The sequence below is a fragment of the Stenella coeruleoalba genome (genome assembly GCF_951394435.1).
Source record: "Stenella coeruleoalba genome assembly, chromosome: 1".
In the NCBI taxonomy this organism is placed as follows: domain Eukaryota; kingdom Metazoa; phylum Chordata; class Mammalia; order Artiodactyla; family Delphinidae; genus Stenella; species Stenella coeruleoalba.
In genome coordinates, this window is record NC_137169.1 from 62,300,937 (window position 1) to 62,325,308 (window position 24,372).

The window sequence follows — 24,372 nt, forward strand, 5'->3', positions numbered from 1 at the left end:
TATCTATCATATAATATAAAAATAGCAGGGGAGGTACCTCATTGTATTAATTTATGAAGCCATCTTTACTGGAATTCGTAATTTTTTATTTTGATGAATTTGTACTACTAATATACTTTTCATAACAAAAAGAATATATATATATATATATATATGAATCACTTTGCTGTACAGCAGAAATTAACACAACATTGTAAATCAACTATACTTCAATTAAAAAAAAAAATCTGGTCCTAAGCAGAAAGAAATTAGTTATTACTGTTTCATTCCATGACCACTTCTAGCAACTACTGGGATTTTTATTGCTCTTGTAGTAAATTATGATATTCATAGTGAAGTAAATCATTGTTTTTTCCTAATATTAGAGAAAACCAGACAGGTTTAAAGTGGAATAACTTTAAAGGACTATACGAAATACCTTTCCAAATTTATAAAAGCCACATGTATTCAGGATATTTTTTATTTTTGTTCTGACAAACAGCGCACTTTTCACAATAAACCTTCAGAAAGTGCATAAAATATGAAAGTGCATCTTAGACAAGTATTAAAGTTAACATCTACTTGATTCCACCCAGATTAAGAAACAGAAAATTGCCAGTATCCCAGAAACCTCCTGGAAGCCCTTTCTCAATGACAACCCCAATTTTCTCCCTAAAAGTAACCACTATGAGGTCCTCCTTTCCTCATTTTCTTTATATTTTTACTACTTAGTTTTGCATTCTTCTGAAACAATGACTTGCTTTTCTACATACTCATACAAAGTCATATCAATCATACAATATGTAATTATACAGTATATCCTTTTCTGTATCTGAACTCTTCTGCTGAATATCATATTTTAAGATTCCTCTGTGCTGTTGTGCAACTGTTTGCCCTTCATTTTTGTATCTATGTAACTTTGTATAGTATAAATATACAATTATATATTCGTGCATTATATTGTTAACAGACATTATGTTTTACATTACTTGTCTATTATAGACAATGATGGCATGAACATTTTTGAACATCAGTGCTGAAAACTTCCCCCAGATTGTATAAAACTGGCCTGCAAGATTGTTGGGAACCAGAGAGAGACAGAGGGAGAGAGAGACAGAGACAGAGACATTTTAAGGAATTGACTTATCGTGAAACTGGCAAGTTCAAAATCTGCAGGCTAGGCAGGCAGGCTGGAGACCCAGGGAAGGTTTGATGTTGCAACTTGCATCCGTAGACAGTCTAAAGACAGAATTCCCTCTGCTTCAAGGAACCTCAGCCTGTTTGGCTTAAGGCCTTCAATGGAATGAGTCCAACCCACATTATGGAGGGTTATCTGCTTTACTCAAAGTCCACTGATTTAAATGTTAATCTCATCGAAAGAATAACTTCACAATAACATCCAGAGTGGTATTTTAACAAATATCTGGGTTCTATAGCCTTTTCAATTTGACCCATAAAATCAACCATCACACTGGTTTACTTCCAGTTAACTGCTATGTTGGTGGGTTAACTGCTTCCTCATCTCAGCGTAAAGTAAGAGGTTTTATTAAGATACCAACCCTTAGCTGTCCCATACTCTTTTTTCTCACCCCAATCTTTTGAAACTGACAAATTTTCAAGTGAGTCTTAACTATAAATTCTCTTGGTGCTTAGAATCAGATATATGAGATTAAGAAAACTTCCTTTTCCTTAAACCGTATTAAATGAAGGATATCAGAAAAAAACTTATTTTGTTGTTTGTTGTTGATAATGTTATCTGTATTTATTTTAATCACAGACCTTTAAAATCTTTGCTGTTTGACACTGTATCAAAATTGTAATAGCAGGTAAACCAACTTAGAAGGGAACAAATCAGAATGCTGAAGCATCACTACTTTGAACTAATAGACCCACTTCTGTTAGGACCAATCAAATCCTATGAATTGAGTGTAATACTCATGCATTGTTCTGAAAGACTGTATTTCCAAACAGAGCATTCTCTTGCCCAGCAAGTTTACTAAGATCAGCTTTATCTTTCAGTCGGCCTTATTATCTTATCAACACTAGTCTCTCAGTCACCTCTAGAATTTGAACCACCACTAATTTGTTCTCCATTGCTATTATTTTGTCAATTTGAGGATGTTATATAAATGGAATCATATAGGATGTGTCCTTTTGAAGGTGACTTTTATTTATGCAGCTTAAGGCCCTTGAGATGGATCCAAATTATTTCTGTATCAATAGTTTCCTCCATTTAGTGTTGAGTAGTCATGGAATGTATGTATCACAATTTGTTTAACCATTCACCTATTTTAGGACATTTCAGTTATTGCCAACTTGGGACTATTACAAATAAAGCCACTATGAATAATCATATCCAGGCTTTTGTGGGGACTTATTTTCATTTCTATGGAATAAATAATCAGAAATGTGATTATGAGGTCATGTGGGAAATGTCTGTTTAGTTTTGTTTGTTTGTTGAAAAAACTTCCAAACTGTATTGCAGAGTGGCTCTACTGTTTTACATTCCAACAGCAGTGTGTGAGAGATCCACTTTCTACACATCCTCACAGCATTTTGTATTGTCACTGTTTTACCTCTTCTAACAGGCTTATAGTGATATTTAATTCACTGTGATTTTCATTTCATATTTCATTTCTTGTGATTTTCATTTCACGTTTCATTCATTGTGGTTTTCATTTGCATTTTCCTAATGACTGATAATGTTGGATATCTTTTCATGTACTTATTTACCATCCTTATAATCTCTTCACTGAAATGTATCTTCATGTCTTTTGCCCATTTTCTAATTGAATTGTTTGTTTTTCTTACTGTTAAGTTTGAATTTTTTAAAATACATTCTGGATATGAATTCTTTACCAGATATGTGGTTTGCAAATATTTTCTCCCAGAATCTACTTTTCTTTCTTTTTGTTCCTGTTTTTTAAAAAATTGGTTTATAACCTTATATATTTTATGTATATAATATTATGACTTCTGTGTACACTACAGTGTACCCAACATCAAAGGTTTAGTTTCCATCCATCACCATACCGTTGACCCCAGTGATGCATTTTGCTCTCCTGCCACATCCCTTTCCTCTGGTAACAACTACTGTGTTCTCTGTATCAATGTGTTTGTTTTTATTTGGTTGGATTTGTTTATTTTATTTTATTTTTTGTATATATTCTACATATGACTGAAACCATGTGGTGTTTGTCTTTGTCTGACCTATTTCACTTAGCATAGTGCCCTCTATGTCCATCCATGTTGTTGCAAACGGCAACATTTCATCTATGTTATGACTGTATGACTGAGTAGAATTTCATTTTATATGTATATATATATATATATATCTCACATCATTTTTATCCATTCATTTGTAGATGGGCACTTAATGTTTCCATATCTTGGCTATTGTAAATCATACTGCAGTGGATATAGAGGTGCATGTATCTTTTTGAGTTAGTTTTTTTGTTGTTGTTTTGTTTTCTTTGGATAAATACCAAGAAGTGAAATAACTGGGTAATAAGTTTTTGAGGAATCTCCATACTGTTTTCCATAGTGACTACACTAATTCACATTCCCACCAACGGTATATGAGGGTTCCCTTTTCTCCACATCTTCTCCAACATTTGTTGTGTGAGGTGATATCTCGTGGTTTTGATTTGCATTTCTCTAATAATTAGTGGTGTTGAACATCTTTGCATGTGCCTCTTTGCCATCTGTATGTCTTCTTTGTAAAAATTTGTATTCAGCTCCTCCTCCCATTTTTTAATCAGGTTGTTTTTTGTTGTTTAGTTGTGTGAGTTCTTTACATATTTTGGATATTAACCTCTATCAAACATATGATTTGCAAATATCTTCTCCCATTCAGTAGATTGTCTTTTTGTTTTGTTGATTGTTTCCTTTGTTTTATAGAAGCTTTTTAGTTTGATGTAGTCCCACTTGTTTATTTTTGCTTTTCTTTCCCTTGATTGAGGAGAAACATCCAGAAAGAAACTTTTAAGACTGAGATAAGAGAGTATACTGCCTATGTTTTCTTCTAGAAGTTTTCTGGTTTCAGGTTTTATAATCAAGTTTTTAACCAATTTTGAGTTGATATTTATGTATGGTGTGAGATAGTGGTCTAGTTTCAATTTTTTTGCATGTGGTTATCCAGTTTTCCAGCGCCATTTATTGAAGGACTATTCTCTGTCCCTTGTATTTTCTTTGTTCCTTTATCATAAATTAATTGTCCATATATGTGTGGGTTTATTTCTGGGCTCTCAGTGATGTTTCATTGATTTCTGTGTCTGTTTTTCTGCCAATAAAATGTTGTTTTAATTACTATAGATTTGTCATATATTTTGAAATCAGTGAGTGTGATACCTCCAGCTTTGTGCTTTATTCTCAGGAATGCTTTGGCTATTCAGGGTTTTTTGTGGTTCCATATAAATTATAAGATTTTTTTTTGGGTTCTATTTCTATGAAAATTGTTATTGGGATTTTGATAGCGATTGTATTGAATCTGTATTTTACTTTAGGTAATATGGACATTTTAACAATGTTAATTCTTCCAGTCCATAAGCACAGAATATCTTTCCATTTCTTTGTGTCTTCTTCAGTTTCTTTCAACAATGTTTTATAGTTTTCAGTGTATACATCTTTCACCTCCTTGATGAAATTTATTCCCAGATATTTTATTCTTTTTGTTATGATTGTAAATGAGATTGTTTTCTTAATTTCTTTTTCTGCTTGTTCATTGTTAGTGTATAGAAACACAGTGGATTTTTATGTGTTGATTTTGTACCCTGCAACTTTATTTGTTTACTATATTTCTAATAGTTTTTTGGTAGGGAGTGTAGAGTTTTCTATATATAAAGTCATGTCATCCACTAACAGTGAAAGTTTTACTTCCATCTTTCTAATCTGCGTACATTTTATTTCTTTTTCTTGCATAATTCTTCTGGCTAGGACTTCCAATTCAATGTTGAATAAGGTTGGTAAGAGTGGGCATCCTTGTCTTAATGCTAATATTAAAGGAATATCTTTCACTTTTTCACCATTGAGTATGGTGTTAACTGTGGTTTTATCATATCTGGCCTTTATTATATTGAGTTATGTTCCTTCTATACCCGTTTTATTCAGAGATTTTATTTTAAATGGGTGTTGAATCTTATCAAATGCATTTTCTGCATCTATTGAGATAATTATATGACTTCTATCCTTCATTTTGTTAGTGTGGTGTATCATGTTGATTGACTTGCAGGTGTTGAACCATCCTTGCATCCCTGGAATAAATCCCACCTGTTCATAGTGTATGATCTTTTTAATATATTGTTGTTTTTAGTTTGCTAATATTTTACTGAGGATTTTTGCATCTGAATTCAGCAGAAATATTGGCCTATAATTTTCTTTTTTTTTCAGTTGTCTTTGTCTGGTTTTGGTATCAGGGTAATGTTGGCCTCATAAAATGAGTTAGGAAGTGTTCCTTCCTCTTCAACTTTTGATTTCTCCTTTGATTTTTTCATTGATCCAATAGTTTTCAGTAGCATGCTATTTAGTATACACATATTTGTGATTTTCCAGCTTTCTTCTTGTAGCTGATATCTAGTTTCATACCACTGTGATCTGAAAAGATCTTTGAAATGATTTCAATCTTAAATTTATTGAGGCTTGTTTGTGTCCCAGCATATGATCTATCCTTGAGAATGTTCCATGTGCACTTGCGTAGAATGTGTTTCTCCTTTATATCTAAATGATATCTTCACTCTATAAAGTATTTTTGTCTGACAGTTGTTATCTTTCAATATATTGAGTATGTCAATTCACTCTCTTCTGGCCTGTAGAGTTTCTGCTGAGAAATCTGCTGATAGCTTAATGGGGGTTCCTTTGTAGGTTACCATTCTTTGGCTGCCTTTAAAATTCTTCCTTTGTCATTAATGTTTGACATTTTTAACATAATGTATCTTGGAGCAATTATTTTTGCACTGAGATAATTAGGAGTTCTCTTAGCTTCATGAACTTGTGTATCCTGTTCCTTCTCCAGGTTTGGGAAGTTCTCAGCTATTATCTCTCTAAATAAACTCTCTGCTTCTTTCTCCCTCTCTTCTCCTTCTGGAAGCTCAATGCTCTAATGTTGCCCTTCCTAATAGAGTCAGTATTTTCTCATAGAATTTCATCCTTTTTAAATTTTTTAAAAGTTTTCAAAGATTATACTCTATTTATAGTTATTATAAATTATTGGATAGATTCCCTGTGTTGTGCAATATAGCTTTGTAACTTATTTTATACATAATATTTTGTATGTCTTCCTTTTTTCATTTTTTTATTTATTTAATTTTTATTATTTTTTTGCAGTACGTGGGTGTCTCATCGCTGTGGCCCCTCCCTCCATGGAGCACAGGCTCCAGACGCGCAGGCCCAGCGGCCATGGCTCACAGACCCAGCTGCTCCGTGGCACGTGGGATCCTCCCGGACTGGGGCATGAACCCGCGTCCCCCGCATCGGCAGGCAGACTCTCAACCACTGCACCACCAGGGAAACCCGTCATCCTTTTTTTAGATATTAATTCTCTCTCACCTAGCTGTACCATTTCTAGATTTCTGTATTCAAGCTCACTAATTCTCTCTTCCACATGGTCTGCCCTGTTTTCAGTGCTTTCTAATTCATTCTTCATTTTGTTTATTGAGTTCTTCAGCTACAGAATTTCTTCTTTGTTCTTTTTAGAGTTTTTATCTCTCTGATGAAGTATTCCTTTTGTTTATTCAGTTTATTCCTAAGTTTATTGATCTTTCTGTTTTCTTGTAGCTCATTGAGTTTCTTCCTGATAGCTATTTGAATTCTCTATCAGTAGATCACAATACTCAGTGACTTGAAATTCAGTTTCTGGCGATTTACAGTTTTCTTTTGTGGTGCTGTGCTACTGTGCTTCTTCATGGTGCTTGATGAGATGTTCCTTTGCTGGTGCATTTGAAATAGTGAGCACCTTTCTTCTTGAAGCAAAGCTTTTCTTTTCTTTCTTTCTTTCTTTTTTAAAATTTTTTTTTAAACTTGATTCTAAAGATTTAACAGGTTAGTAATTAGAAGCCTTTCTTCTTTTTCCAGTAGGTGCCACTATAGCACAAGCTTTTAGTTTCTTCTACCTGAGCTTTCTCCAGTTATATTTGAAAGGAGGCACTTTCCACCCTCCATGCATCTGTCAGAGGTGTCACGTGATGCCCTTGTTGTCACTGCTTGTGCCTTTGGAATTATTGGTACCTTGCTGTTGCTGGCACAATTGACAACATCTTCTGGGAACTTGGTTGGTGGGTGCCTCCACCGTGTCTGGGGTCTCCTGGATGGCAGGCTCCACTGCCACAGGGGAAAGGGCAGGGTGAAGCTGGGGTTGCAAGTATGTCTTCTGTGACCAGGGTTGTCTAATTTTTGTGTGCCACCACTCTGGGTGGTGGGGGAAGAGCCACAGGCACCTCCACAACTGGAGGGACAGGGTCATAGACCCCACTGCCACTGCTATCTGATTCTCCATGGTCAGGAGGCCAGTGACATGTGCACTGTCTCTCCCGATGCTCCTAGGTTCTCTGGGACTGTGGGCTCAACCTCTGTGGCAGAGGGTCTCACAGACACCACCTCCACTGTTCCCATGTATTCCCCTCCATTATATGTTCCAATCCACCCACCCTTACATGTTCAGCTGTGTGCAATTCTCTGGTGTCCTGTTGTTTGGTGCAGAGGTACTTTTGTTGAGTTATGGATGTTTTACTGGTTGTAGATTGAAGGGGATAGACAAAGGGAGCATCTCAAGCCAACATGATGCTTCCATCGCTCTGTACTTTTCATCTTCTTAATAAAGATTTTCATAAAGCAAAAGTTTTTTTTTTATTTTAATGAAGTTTAGTTTATTATTATTTTTGTAATTGTATGGATCCTACTTTTGGTATTATATCTAAGAATTCTTACCAAGCACTAGGTCCTAAAGATTTTCTACTATGTTTCCTTCTAAACGTTTTTTGGTTTTCTGTCTAAATCTATGATTTGAGTCCATTTTTATACAAGGTGTGAGGTTTGAGTAAAGTTCTTTTTTAAAAAAATCTGCTTATTGATAGTAAATTACTGCAACACTGTTTGTTAAAAAGGCTATACTTCCCGCATTGAATTCTTTTTGTACCTTTAAAAAAAATCAGTTCTGTGGGTCTATTTCTGGGTTCTCCATTCTGTTCAATTGATCTATGTATCTACCCCTCCACCATTATTATAGCTGTTTAAGTCTTCAAATGAAGCACAGTGATTTCTCTCACTTTATTCCGTTTTATCAAAATTATTTTAACTGTTCTAGTTCCTTTGCCTTCTTATATACATTTTGGAAAAATCTTGCATATATATACAAAAAATTTTTAGTATTTTGATAAGAATTTTGTTAAAACTATATATCAATTTGGGGGGAATTGATCTTTTTACTGTATAGAAACTTCCAGTCCATGAACATGGCATATCTCTCCATTTTCTTAGACCTTCTTTGAGTTCTTGCAACAACATTGGCTAGTTTTCAGAACACAGCTTCTTTGTTTAATTAGATTTATATCCAAGTATTTTACTTTTATTTTAAACAATTTAACGTGACATTGCATATTTAATTTCAGTTTCCACATATCCATTGTTAGTATATGGAAATACAATTGATTTTTTAAAATTTTAACCTTGTATGCTGTGACTGAACTCACTTATTCTAAGAAATTTATTTTTTACATTTCTTGGGATTTTCTATATAGACCATTATTTTATCTACAAATAGGGACAATTTTCAGCTTCATTTCTTTCTATCCAATCTGTATATCTTTTGTTTATTTATTTTGCCTTATTTTGATGACGAGGACTTTCAGTACTATGATAAATTGCAGTAGTGAGTGTGAACATCCTTCCCTTGTTCCCAATCTTTGGGTGAAAGCATTCAGTCTTTCACCATTAAGTATGATATTAGCTGTAGGATCTTTTTGGTAAATATTCTGTATCAAGTTGAGGAAGTTCTACTCTATTCTTAGTTTTGTGAAATATCACAAATTGCTGTTCAATTTTGTTGAATGCTTTTTCTGCATCAATTGCTGTATTGAGATTTTTTTTGTAGTCTATTTATATGGAGGATTACATTGACTGATTTTTGAATATTGACCAAGCCATTTTTCTATTGTTCTATAAAATGTTAGATGGATGTTATGGTTTCCAACTATAATTTTAGATTTGTCTATTTCTCCTTTTAGTTCTATCAGTTTTTGGTTAATACATTTTAGAACTCTGTTGTTGGAATTGCTGCATTTTTTTAATGGATTGGCACTTTTCTCCTTAAGTAATGTTTCTCTCTGCCTCTCTGTCTTTGGTGATTTTCTTTGCTCTGATGTCTACTTTATTTGATGTGAATAGAGCCCCTTCTGCTCTTGTCTGATTCATGTTTGTATGGCATATTTTTCTCTTTCTTTCATTCAACCAACCTATTTTATTACATTCAAAGTGACTTTCTTACAGAAAATATATAGTTGGTTCATTTTTTTTTAATCCACACTATTGATCTACATTGTTTATTGATGCATTTAGACCATTTACATTTAATTTACTTATTTACAAGTCAGGATAAATTCTTCTACTTTATTTTTTTGTTTGTTTTCTGTTTGATTCCTCTGTTTTATTGTTTCTGTTTACTTTTGCCTGCCTTCCAGTGGGTTATTTTTCACTTTCTAGAATAGCATTTTGATTTAGTATAATATTTTTTAGTTTATTTCTTTGTATACCATTTTAGTGATTATTCGAATTATTATATTTATATACCAAATTTATCACAGTCTACTAATTTCAACATCTTACCATTATAAGCTAAGTGTAGAAAACTTACCTCTCTTTAAATCCATTCACCTTCCCCATTTATAGTATAACTGCCTTAAGTATTTTTTCTACATACATTGAGATCAACATCAGATGATATTATGTTTTGCTTCAACCATCAAAATAATTTAGACAACACAAGATGAGAAAGAAAGTTTATTATTTTTACCCATGTATTTGTTCTTTGTGCTGTTCTTTGTTCCTTCCTGATGGCAATAAATTATCTTTTTTTTTTTTTTTCCTCGGAGAATGTCTTGATTTTAGCACTTGAAAAATGTGCCACTTCTTTCTGGACTCCATGGTTTCTGATGAGAGATCCACTTTCAGTCAAATTGTTTTTCTCCTACAGGCAAAGTGTTATTTTTCATGTGCTATTTAAAAAATAATTTATTTTGTTTTAGTTTTCGGAAGTTCTACTGTGGTTTTTCTTCTATGAATTTTGTGGGGCTTGACCCTTTTGGGGTTTGCTAAGTCTCTTGAACCTGTAGATTTATGTCTTATGCCAAATTTGGGACATTATCAGTCATTATTTCTTCAAATATTTTTTTTAGTACCACTGTCTTCATCCTGTGTTTCTGAGACCCTCCATGATATAAATGTTAGATCTTTTGTTAAAATCCCACAAGTCCTTAAGGATATGTTTTATATTTTTGTTTTATTTTTCCAGTGTATTTTCTTTCTGTTGAACAGACTAGGTAATTTATATTCTATGTTTGAGTTTATTGATTCTTTACTCCGTCCTCTCCATTCTTCTGTTGAGCCCATTCTTTGAGTTTTCAATTTAGGTTATTGCATTTTTTTGTTCTAAAATTTCATTTTAGGGAATTCCCTGGCAGTCCAGTGGTTAGGACTCCGCATGTTCCCTGATGAGGATGTGGGTTCAATCCCAGGTCAAAGAACTAAGATCCCGCAAGCTGCACACACGGCATGGCCAAAAAAGAGAAGAAAAAAAATTAATTAAAAATAAAATAAAATTTTTGTTCTTCTTTGTATCTTCTATTTCTTTGCTGAGACTCTGTTTCTTTGTTGAGACTTTTTTTTTTCCATTTATTTCCAGCATGTTCTTCATTGTTCATTGGAGCATTTTTATGATAACTGCTGTAAAATCCTTTTCAGATAATTCTGACATCTGTGTCATCTTAGTGCTGATATCTATTGATTTCTTTTTCTCATTCAAGTTGAAGTTTTTCTGCTTCATGGTATGTATGATGAATGATTTTTTTAATTGAAAATTGATTTTTTCAGTATTATGAGATTCTGGAAATTATTTAAATCATGTTTTAGTAGCCTTCTTCTGTCACCTTTCCACTGGGGAAAGGGATACCACCTCTTTAGTGCCAGATGAGGGTAGAAGTCTTTGTTCCCACACAGAAAGGAGGTCTGGTATGAAATTTCAGGTCTCCACTAGGCCTCACTGATTACACTGGCTGGAAGGGGAGCCGTACCTTGTTACTACTCTCCACATGGCTTCCATGGACACAACAGTGCAGGGAGTGGTAGTGAATTTTTTCCACCCATTAAGCCTCCTCTGACACCACCATAGCAGGGAGGGACAGGATATGTCACTACTGCCCGGTGGGGTTGAGAATCCTGGCTCCTCAACTCAACTTTTTTTAATATCACCACTTTCCCCTCCCCACCCAGGCAAGGAAGGAGGTTTCAGAAGCTTTGTTGCAGCCTGGTGAGATTAGAAGTTTAGTCTCCTCATGGGCCTGGGCTGGCAAAAGTGGGATGGGGTGGTGATTATTGTATTTTGGTAGTATTTGGCCAGATTAGAACAATTATTGTCTGAAAGCTTTCTTCTTGCCAGGTTTCCCCTTTTCTGGTACTTTGGCTAGAGAGAGCAGACTTTTGTTTGGCCTTTGTATTTGTCATTGCTTATTGGCATTTCTGAGTTGCCAGCTTCTCTTGCACCCAGTCTGGCATGATACATGAAGCAAAAGGAAAACCCAGGGAACAACAGCCACGTGGCTCCTCAGGTCCTCAGCTTCATAACCATTCTGCCTTCTTTTCCCCACCTTGCAGAATTATCTTGTTTGTTTTATATATAATGTCAGTGCTTTTAGTGTGCTTAGTGGGAAGAATAGGGAAAAGTACATGTAATCCATCTTTCCTGATGCATAACCCTATTAACTTTTTTTTTCATTATAAATTTATTTTTTCTAGTAATCTCTGTTTCTATCAATCTATATTTTTGTGTTTCTGTCAATATTGCTGATTGTCCATGAAACTTTGTGGCAATATAAGTAAAATAGAAAATGGCTACATATAGTGGAAAAACCTCATGGTTAGAAATGAAGAAAAAATCAAATTTGTCCTGGATGTAGTTAATTTTACATCAGTACTTTTAAATTAAATGATCATTATAACTTGAATGAAAACTGAAAGAGAGGATAGAAGACCTCAATTCTTATCAAGTTTTAGCCACTAAATGGTGAAGGACCAAAGACAGATCTCTTTCCTTGGACTCCATTCCAGCTCTTGCGTGGTAGGGGGACTGGAATAATGTGTCATCTTTAAGGTTTCTTTCAGAATAACCTGATGGGGAATTCCCTGGTGGTCCACTGGTTAGGACTCCGCGTTTCCACTGAAGAGGGCACAGGTTTGATCCCAGTCAGGGAACTAAGATCACGCAAGCCACAGGGCACGGCCAAAAAAAATGCAGAATAATCAGATGAACTATGTATGCTTACTGATTAAATAGTGTAGGTTAATGCTACTTGATCACAAGTCATCTCAGTTCTTCTTGTGCCCTCAGTGCTTACTCTCCATCTCTCAATCCCTCTGGATATGATGACTAGACATGAGTTGTCCAGGCAATTAGTTTCTGTTTTATTATTATTATTTAAATATTATAGTTAGAAAGAATACATCATTCAATCTAAGTGACATGTAAGGTCATTTTTTTTTTTCTTGGAGTATAAGGGAGAAATTTATTTAGACTATGACATGGGGATTTGTACACATGGATAGATTATGAGTAATAGAGAGTCAAAGCTGGATTTACAGAATTTAAAGAATTAGAATTTCTACAGACATGTAATTTTGGTAGGAAAGCAAATGTTTTCCTTTTATCCTGGTACCTATTCTTTCCTGGCATGCACATGCAATAATGCATGGGTACCCACACACCCACATTATTAATAATGCAGGATATTTAAGAGACTGGCGTTGGTTTAAAGAGCAGTTTAATGGAATTCATGCAAATATTTTTATAACTGAGACAAGTTTGCAGTCTAAATGATATTTGCCCACCCCCCACAATCTCTACATGAGGCATGTAAATGATCAGGTCTTAGAACAAATAAAATTATGCTCTATTTCCATAATTATAATCCAGGGGCTACTCTTACACTTACATCAGTCAGTTTTAACTGGATGTATCTGTTGTCACTTATGGATAATCAAATTTTCCATTACCCAGAAAGCAAATCCTGATGCTATCAGGAACTCTTAATGATATTTAGTCCTGACTCCTCTAAGAAAGGAAAGAAGGGTTATGGACAGACAATAGCAAAATTTCTTATAGTATGATTAGCTCATCTTTTTCCAAATGCTTTTTCTGTTGGCCATATTACCATTCAGAATCCGATTTTGGCATTCTCAAATGACTCATTTATCTGGATTATTCATATATAATGAGTGTGTTATTTTTTGGTGCAGGATCATAAGGCTTTTGGAGACTGAAACAAGCTTTATTTCACTATGACTGATGTTCTAATGTTCCACACAATTTTTATTGCAGAATGGAGGTGGCAACAAGGAGGTGGTGATGGATTAATATCTATTATAATTATTTCTCAAATAATTGCTATTTATTTGTCTTGATTCCACCTCACAAATGTATTTATTTCAAAAACATTTGTGTTCTAGATGATTAGTGATTTCTCCAAATTATCTTGTGACCTGGGACACTATTATCACACTCAACTTTAAGAAGAGATTAAAGGGGCTACATACAGTGGCCAAGTCAAGAGGATTTAAGGCAAAACAGATACAATGTATGAAAAAACATAATTTAAAACCCACCAGGAACATTCACTGAGGATTTATGTGCCAAATGTGGTAAGTTTTTTTTATGAACTCATTTTATATATTATTATTGGATATATTTGTATATTACGTATATTTTAGTTTGGAAAACAAACTACATGTTAAAAACAGAAGTAATGTACATTTATTTTAAAATATTTGTTAATCATAGATATAATGTAAAGCTTTAAGTTATAAAACAATTTAATCAACAAAATTTTCTTTGTTTCAACATCATTCTGAAACCTATTATTCTTTTTATTTTAGTTAAGTATAATAAATTTGTCATTATTGGATTTTTCATCAAGACCTTTATAATATCTCAGAATTAATATTCTAAGTCTAAATATTTTTTAAAATTATTTTAGTCTATATCAAGCCCTAATTAAAAAAAAGAATAAATACTTAGAGTTTTATCTGCTATTTGCCATTTACCAACAAAAATTAATTGAAAAATCTTCATCTCCGTTCCACATAAAATGATGATTCTCTCTTGCCTTAATAATCTAACTGGTCTCTAACATTACTTTTTGCTTACCTACAATCTAATATTTCAGAGTATTTCTTATTGAACACAAAAATTATCATGTTACCTCTTTTCTTAAGCTTTTCTATGGCTTCACCTTTTATTGGGAGAAATACCAAATCCGTATCACAGTCTGCAGGCTACAGGGTATGATTCTCCTCTTCTTCACCAACTTCTCCATCATGGTCTATTAGTTGGTAGGACTGTCATAACAAAATAGCACAGACTGGGTGGCTTAAACAACAGAAGTTTATTTTCTCAGTTATGGAGGCTGGAAATCCAAGATCAAGGTACCAGTAAGGCTAATTTCTCCTGAGGCTTCTGTCTTTGGCATGCTCTCTCTTGGCTTTTAGATGGATGGATGCCTTCTTATGGTGTCCTCTCATGACCCTTTCCTCTGTGTGCATGCATCCCTGCTCTCTTCTGTTTCTTATAATGACACCAGTCATATTGGATTAGGGCCCCACCCTTATGACCTCATTTTACCTTAATTACCTTAAAAGCCCTGTCTCCATTCCAAATACAATCATATTAGAGGCTAGGGCTTCAGCATATGAATGGAGGAAGGCACAATTCGGTCCTTAACAGTCCATGCTCCATTAGGTCTCTGTCTTACTCTTGTAACCCCAGAGTCTATCATAATATCTTACATGTAGAAGAGGCTCAAGAAATATCTGTTGAAAGAATTAGAGAATGAGTGCACTTAAATATTCAACATGTAATATGCCTAAGCACTCTACGTGTCTCTAGAAATAAGATGAAGACCTATTTTCACAGAGCTCAAACACACACACACACACACACACACACACACACACACACACACCCCTACATAAAGTAACATGTAAACAAATTTTAGTTGTTAGTTGCTAGGCACAGATTTTTCCACCTGTAAAATGGGCATATTTTCACTTCCAGAGGAAGAGCCCCAGACATACAAAGAAGAACTAGACATAAACAATCATTGCCCTTGAGAATGACTCTGGATGGACCAAGTTCCCACTCCAGTCCTGTTCAGTGTGCCTTTGGTAGCTATCACAGTTTTGACCTAGGCTGACCTATGGGAGTCCAGTAGTTCTCTTTATGGGAATTTACTGCATTGGCATACCCTTTCTTATGTGGATCAGAGTTCTCTCAGAACACACATATATATACCATTACCATTACCATTCAGAAATCAAAGGAAACTTTGGATGTACTGAGCCATCTTTCTTAGAAGTAAAGGGAAATTATAAATATTTTCATTTATCATTTATCATCATCATCATTATCATCATCTATCTATCCATATCATGTGCTTCTCTCTGAGCTTCTCCCTGAGCAAGCAATCCAAGAGACCAAGATGGGATGCCTTTATGAGCTAGCACCATAATTCTGTCATGCACAAATGGCTATACAGTCTATCTGTGATTCAGTGTGGGAAGGAACTCCTTGAATATCAGGAGGCAAGATCACTCTGAGAGCCATCCTGGAGGCTGGCAACTACATATGTTTATTTGAATTTATAAAATTAAGATCATTTTATAAATATTTTAATATATTAAAATATTTTAATTTATTCAACTTTTAAAGTCATTAATATACTTTTAAATGTTATGTTTAATTCTAGAATAATAGTTCATTGTGTAGCTGTGGGCAATTGTGTAGTTATAATTTTTTTTTCTTTTTTTTTTTGTGGTACACGGGCCTCTCACTGTTGTGGCTTCTCCCGTTGCAGAGCACAGGCTCTGGATGCACAGGCTCAGCGGCCATGGCTCATGGGCCTAGCCACTCTGAGGCATGTGGGATCTTCCCGGACTGGGGCACGAACCTGTGTCCCCTGCATCCGCAGGCAGACTCTCAACCACTGCGCCACCAGGGAAGCCCATTATAATTATTTAGCATATCTCCTATTATTGGAACATTTAGGATGTTTAATTGTTTGCCATTTTAAAACAATCAATGAGAAAATAGTGCTAAATCTTTACACAGAAATAAATTAAAATGTATTCTTAAAATGCATTACTAGAATTAGAGTCTCTGGGTCCAGTGGCACAAACCTGAATAAGTTTTGGATAATTGGAAAATTATTCTCAAAAAATTTGTTTTTATTTATTTTCCTATAACCAGAGAATTGTGGGTTATCTGTATTTTGTCTGATTTAATAATCAATGAATAGTCTTAATTTTAAATTATTATTTCTTTGATTACTAATTCTGCTGAAATTTATTCATAAGCTCATTGGTGATTCATATTTTGGGAAATGCATATATATATACACATTCATATGCAAATATGCATAGATATACATATATAGATCATTCTAAAGTTTTCTGTTTCACTCTTTTTAATGAATTCTTAGAATCATTAAAAGTATAAATCTTGTTTTTTAGTAAACTTCTTGTTAGAACAATTTTAGATTTACAGAAAAATTGAGAAGATATAGTTTTCTTATATTAACACCTTACATTAGTAGGATACATTTGTTACAATTAATGAGCCACTGTTGACGGATTATCATTAGTTAAAGTCCAGGTTTCCTTGGTTTTTACCTAACATCCTTTTTCTGCTACAGGATCCCATTTAGGATACCACATTACCTTTAGTTGTCACGTCTCCTAAGCTTCCTCTTTGCTGTGACAATTTCTCAGATTTTCGTTGTTTTTGATTACCTGGCCGGCTTTAATGAGTAGTGATTGGGTGTCTTGTAGAATGCTCTTCCATTGGTATTTGTCTGATGTCTTCTTTTATGGTTAGACTACAGTTATAGGTTTTTAATAAAAAGACTTCAGAGGCAAAGTGCCATTTTCATCACACCATGTCAAGGATACATATTATCAAAATGATTTATCACTGTTGATGTTGACCTTGGTTATCTGGCATAAGTGATGTTTGTCAGATTTCTCCACTATAAAGATTCTCTTTTTATTTATTTATTTTTTACTTTGTGTAGTTCACATGGAAAGAATGAGAAATTATGCTCCTTTCATTGAGGGTAGAATATCTACATAAAACATTTCTAATTCTTCTACATGGGAGATTTGATTCATCTCACTTATTTATTTACTTACTTATTCAATCATCAATATATATATTATTATGGGCACATAGATATGTGTTTTATACTTTAGATTATTACTTTATTTATTGCTCAAATTATTTGAGCTTTGGCCATTGGGAGCTCTTTTAGTGGATCCTTTGATTTACTTCTGTCAATCAAGGTGTTTTGTTTTTGTGTTTTCTGAATTTTTTTTTTTTTATATTTTGGCAGTATTAGAGGTTCCAGACCTCTAGGTTCATCTTGTATATTTCCTGCATCAATACAAGAGGCAGGAGTCCTCCATAGAAACTCTTTTTTGGTTTGTTTAGTTGGGTTTTTTTTGTTGTTTTTTTGTTTTTTCTTTTATAGTTGAAGAATGGTATGAGAAACAAAGATATGGGTACTAGGTATCCTCATTCCTACCAGGGTTTTGTTTCTAGGGCCAATCAGCTGATGGAGCAAATAAATGTATGTGTCTATGATAGTTCATTTACCATATGTATAAATATTTCTATTTTTAACAGTATATATATACATATATATATTTTAACTAAACATGAGTTCCTACTGATATCTCCAACTCTAATTCATTAACATATGGATCATTTTAACCTTTTCCTCTTAATTATCTAGTAATTCTCACTCCAAATAGTGAGAAACCTAACTTCTACTGTCTGCCATTCAGTTACTTAATTGTTCATTTATCCTTTCTGTATATATGTATAAAAATATCAGAATTGTTAGTCCATTCATCCATGGGAAACTGCTTTATTAACTAGAATGCAGGGCTTATGTGCACTTCTCTTGACTTTAGTTTTATAATTCCATTCATTTCCAAAGTTACTTAGGGCAACACCTTTTCCTCCTACCCTCTTCAGTGAGGTTGTTTCATACCTTTGAAATAGCAAATTCTTTTGTTTTTTGTCTTTTTCCATCCTGGGATCCCTGGACTTCTTAAATGAGGTTTTTAAAATTTACATACATTAACTTTCACATTTTGTGCTATAAAGGTCTATAGGTTTTGGCCAATGTGTAATATCATATATCCACCATTGCATTATCATACAAAATAATTTTACTGTCTTCAAAATTCCTTTGTATTTCAACTATTTAATCCACTTCCAAACCTCTGGCAATCACTGATCTGTTTACTGTCTCTATGTTTTCCAATTTCCAAAATGTTATGTAACTGGAATCATATAGTATGGAGCCTACTCACATTGGTTCTTTCATGTAGTAATGTACTTTGAGGGTTCATATGTGTCTTATTGTGGCTAAATAGCTCATTTCTTTATATGGATGCACCATAGTTTGTTTATCCATTCACCTATTAAAGGACATCTTAGTTGTTTCTAAGTGATTTTGAATAAAACTGTTATAAACATTTGTGTGCAGGTTTTTATGTGGACATAAAGTTTCAATTCATTGGGATGAATACCTAGGAGCATGATTGCTGGTTTTAGTGTAAGACTATGTGCAGATTTATGAGAAACTGCTGAACTGTCTTCTGAAGTTGGTGTACAATTTTGCATTTCCACCAGCAACAAATTAGAGTTATTTTGGTTCTGCATCCTTGCCAGCATACAGTATTATTAAGGTTTTGGGGGTTTTAGCCATCTAATAGGTATGAAGTGCTATCTTGTTGCTATTTAAATTTCCAATTCCCTAATTACAAATGGTGTTGAGCATATTTTCATGTCTTTATTTGTTATGTGTTTATCCTCTTTGGTGGACTGTCTGTTCAGACCATTTTGCCCATTTTGATTTGGTTTGTTTGTTTTATTACTGTTGAGTGTTAAGTGATTTTTGTTTTATTTGGATACAACACCTTTATCATGTATGTTTCACAAATATCTTCTCCCATTTTGTGGCTTGTATTTTCATTCTCTTTACAGTGTATTTTTCAGAACAGAAAATGGATCATCTTTTGGTTTTGTATCTGAAAACTCATCACCAAACCCATGGCCACCTAGATTTTCTATGTTCTCTATTAGAATTTTTATATTTTTCCATTTTCCATTTAGGCCTATGATCCATTTTGAATTCATTTTTATGACAGATATAAGGTTTCTTTCTTTCTTTCTTTCTTTCTTTCTTTCTTTCTTTCTTCCTTCCTTCCTTCCTTCCTTCCTTCCTTCCTTCCTTCCTTCCTTCCTTCCTTCTTTCTATACATATGAGGTCTGATTGTTCAGCAACATTTATGGAAAAGATTTTCTTTCTTCATTGAATTGTCTTTGCCCAGTTGTCAAAGATCGGTTGACTGTATTTGTGTGGGTTTATTTCTGGGATCTCTGTTCTGTTTCATTTATCTATGTGTCCTTTTTTCTCACCAGTACCACCTTGTCTTGTTAACTGCAGCTTTATAGTAAGTCATGAAGTCAGGTAGTGCGAGTCCTCCAGCTTTGTTCTATTTCTTCAGTATTGTGTTGACTTTTCTGTGTCTTTATTTCCCATATAAACTTGAAAATAAGTTTGGAAATATGTATAAAATAGCTTGCCGAGATTTGATTGCAATCTCATTGAATATATAGGTTAATTTTGATAGAGCTGTCATCTTAACAATAATGCCTCCTCCAGTCCATGAATACTGAGTATAAAAATAATGCCTTTGTCTGTCTTTGGTTCATGCAGTGATGTAGTAATTTATGTTATAGTTTATATTTATATGGTTTGATTTTGGAACTGTTAATATGTAAATTTATGAAGGTTTTTTTTGGTATATGAGTTAATGAAGCAATTAATCCTTTTGTTTTTGCTTCATACTCTGATCTGTAAATTCCTATTTATCAAGTGCTAATTTTTATACCCCAGAGGTGTCTGTGTCTTCCTTTTTAACATTGCTTTAATACTATGGTTTTTATAATGTTTTTTATAGTTATGCCTTTGTTAAACTTTCTGATGGTTAGTGGGGCTGATACTCCATTGTTACTCTTTCATATCTAAAACATACTTGCCTAATTCTATGAAGTCCTGTTAGAATGTTAGAATCCTAAGGTGTTATTTTTTATGAGAGACCGAAAAATACTCTCTTTCTCCCCATTAGAATCCCTGTCTCCTCCAATCAATCACAAATTCTATAACCATTATAAGATAGTAATCTCTAGGCTCAAGGGGAGGGGCGGGTAGGAGGGAGGATGAGAGAAGACTGAGTAGAAACTTATGAATTACTAGCCATATATTCTTATAGTCTCCCAAGTTAGAGGTTTGATTTTGAAATGATATTCACAGAAAGAATAATATTGTAGAAATGCTTTACAGGAAATGTAATTTTATTGTACGTTGTGAGCTCAGAAAATAAGCATTAAGATGCTTTGGTACATCAAAGTGACATTAGGTGAATGTCAGGTAGAAATTGGAATTGGATTGGTAGTTGTCCTTAAATATCAACACTTGATCTGTAAATCTAAGTAGACTTGATAGCAGCAGTTCTAAACTTGAAAGCTTAATGAAAGAACATGAATTTAAACAAACAAACGAACAACAACAAAACTGCTACTGGATCCAAAAGAAAAAAGTTTAATATTTTATGTTTTCCTCAATAAAATGGGAGAAATCCATACTTATATAAAGTAGAATCCAAATTCTCTACGGAAAGAATCCAATGAGATGAAAATAAACAAAACAAAGCAGAACTAGATGAAAAGGGAGATGAAAGGGAATTACCCTAAAGGATTGCAGGGAAATAAAAAAGAAAGTAGGGCTTCCCTGGTGGCGCAGTGGTTGAGAGTCCGCCTGCCGATGCAGGGGACACAGGTTCGCGCCCCGGTCCGGGAAGATCCCACATGCCGTGGAGCGGCTAGGTCCATGAGCCATGGCAGCTGAGCCTGCGTGTCCGGAGCCTGTGCTCTGCAACGGGAGAGGCCACAACAGTGAGAGGCCCGCGTACCGCAAAAAAAAAAGAAAGTAGTAAAATTTGAATTTAAAACATTATAGATTAAAACTGATAAAGCCTAAATGAATCAGTGACATGGAGAACAAATTGGAAATACTCTTCCAGAACACAGAATAAAATGATGTAGTTATAAAAATATTAACTGAATTGTGTTTTTTGTGAGTACAAACAACTAAGAAACTATTTTCATTAATTTATTTCAATACATATGTCACATATGCACATAAATACATAGATATTCATATAGTTATTGTATTCTCTCCAGCATATCAAGGATAGCAAAGGCTGCAGACAAATATATGATGTACTGCAATGATAAAAATATTTTTAAAATCTATGTTGCTATAATGGCTGTCCATTAGCCACAAGTGATCACTGTACACTTAAAATGTGGCTAGAGCAAGTGGAAAACTAAACTTTTACTTTCATATAATTTTAGCTAAATTTAAACAGCTACACATAGCTAGTAGCTACATTTTAGACAGCACAGAATAGAAATTAATTAGGGGCATTGTAAACTTATTGATTAAATCATTTGATTTTCAAAAGATCATCTATCCAGGCTTTCTCTAATTACCTGCCTCCTATCAATTCTCTAATTTTTTGAGGAATATTTTACATATGCACAAATCTAAAGTGTACAGCTAAATAATTTTTTTACATATGTCAAAATCCATATAAACACTACCCAGATCAAGATTTAGAATACTTTCATCATTTCAGAAGGTTTCCTTGTTCCCCTTTTTAGTTAGTATCCCCTTTGAAGAGTAATCACTATCCTGACATTTAGCATTATATTTTGGCTTGTTTTGAAGTAATATAGATAAAGCAATAATTTGTAATTTTTTGTATCTAGCTTCTCTCTCTCACTGTGGTTGAGATGCATGCATTCTGTATATAACAGTAGTATGGTGTTTTCTATTACTGTGTTGTGTTGAACTTTATAAATATTCATACATAATATATTTTTTTACCATCTAGGGTGGGGACATTTGTTATGCTTACAGTATTAGACTATTATGAATAAAGCTGCGAGTATATTCTTCTACATGTTTTACATGTTCTGATAGATAGATCAATCTCCAAAACAAAAACTTTATTTGAATGTTAAAAAACCTATAAGAGAGTTTCCAAAGGGGTTTGTACCAATGTACATTCCTACTAAAAATGTAAAAAAGAACATATTTTAAATATCGAGTAACTGAGTTATAGAAAATTAAGTAATTTGACCAACATCATAGCCAGTAAATGCCAGAGCTGGGATTTAAACGAGGAAATGTAGAACTAGAGACTGTCCTCTTAACCACCAAATTATTCCACAAACTACTAAACAAACAAAAAATTACCAAACTGACACAAAAAGAAGCAGAAAATCTGACTTATCCTAATAGCAATAAAATAATTGAAGCAATATTTTTTAAAAAACACACAAATGAAATTCTAGTATTAGATTTCTTCTTTGGTTGGTGCTACAAATAATTAAGGGAATAGATATTTCTAATTTTATGCAAGTTTTTCTAGATAATTGGAAGAAAGAATACTCTTCAATCTGTATTGTTAGCCCAGTATAATTTTGATACATAATCCAAAAGGATATTATTTCAAGGACAATGGAGCCCAATCACACTCATGAATATGCAAATATATTATTCAATATATTAGAAACTGAAACTCCCAAATAAGGAAAATGATATCTCATGACCACATTTTATTTATATCAGGAATGCAAAATTCTTTAGACATTAGATAATTAAGTAATTCACCATATTAACTATTAAAAATATAAAGCTATATACTCATTTATAATCATCTCTATAGAGGTAGCAAAGGCATTTATAAAATCCAATATCCGTTAGTGATTTTAAAAAGGCTTAAAAAGCAAGCAAACAGAAGGTAGTTTACATAACCTGATAATAATTACAAAAATTCCACAGTGAACATCTCACTTAATTGTCAAATATTGATATAATTCCTACTGAATTCAAGAATAAAGTAAGAATATTGTCTATTACAATTTCTATTTAACATTTTACTCAAGCTTCTAGCCAAAATAGTAAGACAAGAAAAAAATAAAGTTAAAAATGCTATAGCTGAATTACACTAATTTTTAATGATATATATAATCTAAAAGGATCTAAGGATAAAAATTTAAATTAATAAAAAAGTCACAAACTTGCTGGAAAGAAAATAATATATGCATATATTTACGTATATAATATACATCTTATTTCTATCAACTAGATACAAACAAAAAATAAAAGCACTATAATAGCATCAAAATATTATATACCTATGAATAATTTTTACAATTATGCAAGACTTCCATGCAGAAAATTATAGAAGTTCCAACTCAATAGCAGCCCAGTAAATCTAGAAGGATAACAAAAAGCTGCATCAGCCATAACATATATAGAGACTTAATAAAATATGATAATTAACATAATGTGATAATGCTTTGATGTAGAAAAATTTTATTGAAAAACATAATAGTGCTAAAAGTAAATGAGCTACTAAGCTATGAAAAGACGTGGAGGATCCTTAAATGCATATTACTAAGCAATAGAAGCCAATCTGAAGAGGCTACATAATATATAGAAGTGTACGATTCCAACTATATGACATTCTGGCAAAGCTATGGAGACAATAAAAAGATCAGTGTTTGCCAGAGATGGAGGAAGGGAAGATAAACAGGCAAAGCACAGAGGATTTTTAGGGCAGTAAAAATAATCTGTATGTTATTATAATGACAACTGTATGTCGTTATACATTTGTGCAAACCCATAGAGTATACTGCACTAAGAGTGAACCTTAAGATAAACTATGGACTTTGAGTGATTAGGATGTGTCAATGTAGGTTCATTCTCGGTAACAAATGTACCACTCTGGTAATTGATATTGATAATGGGGAAGGCTATGCCCGTGTGTAGGCAGAGAGTGTAAGGGAAATCTCTTTACCTTCCTCTCAATTTTGTTTTGAACCTAAAACTGTTCTAAAAAAATGAAATCTTTAAAAAATTAAATGTAAGAATTTTAAAATAAATGTTATCTTGTAATATACAACAAACAACTCCTTAAAAACAAAATTGTCCTAAA

At 33.4% G+C, this 24,372-nt stretch overlaps 1 long non-coding RNA gene across 2 annotated transcripts in view; it reads left to right on the top strand.

Annotated features, from left to right (window-relative positions):
- The window catches only part of LOC307196890, a 38,759-nt gene that overhangs the window by 7,723 nt on the left and 6,664 nt on the right, over positions 1-24,372 (top strand). The window contains exons 2-3 of one of the 2 annotated variants that reach the window (XR_013831267.1): positions 13,684-13,875; positions 16,086-16,483. This is a non-coding gene — a long non-coding RNA (uncharacterized lncRNA). Of the gene's footprint in view, positions 1-13,683; positions 13,876-16,085; positions 16,484-24,372 lie in introns of those variants that run through there. The other variant, XR_013831266.1, reaches the window with a different exon arrangement.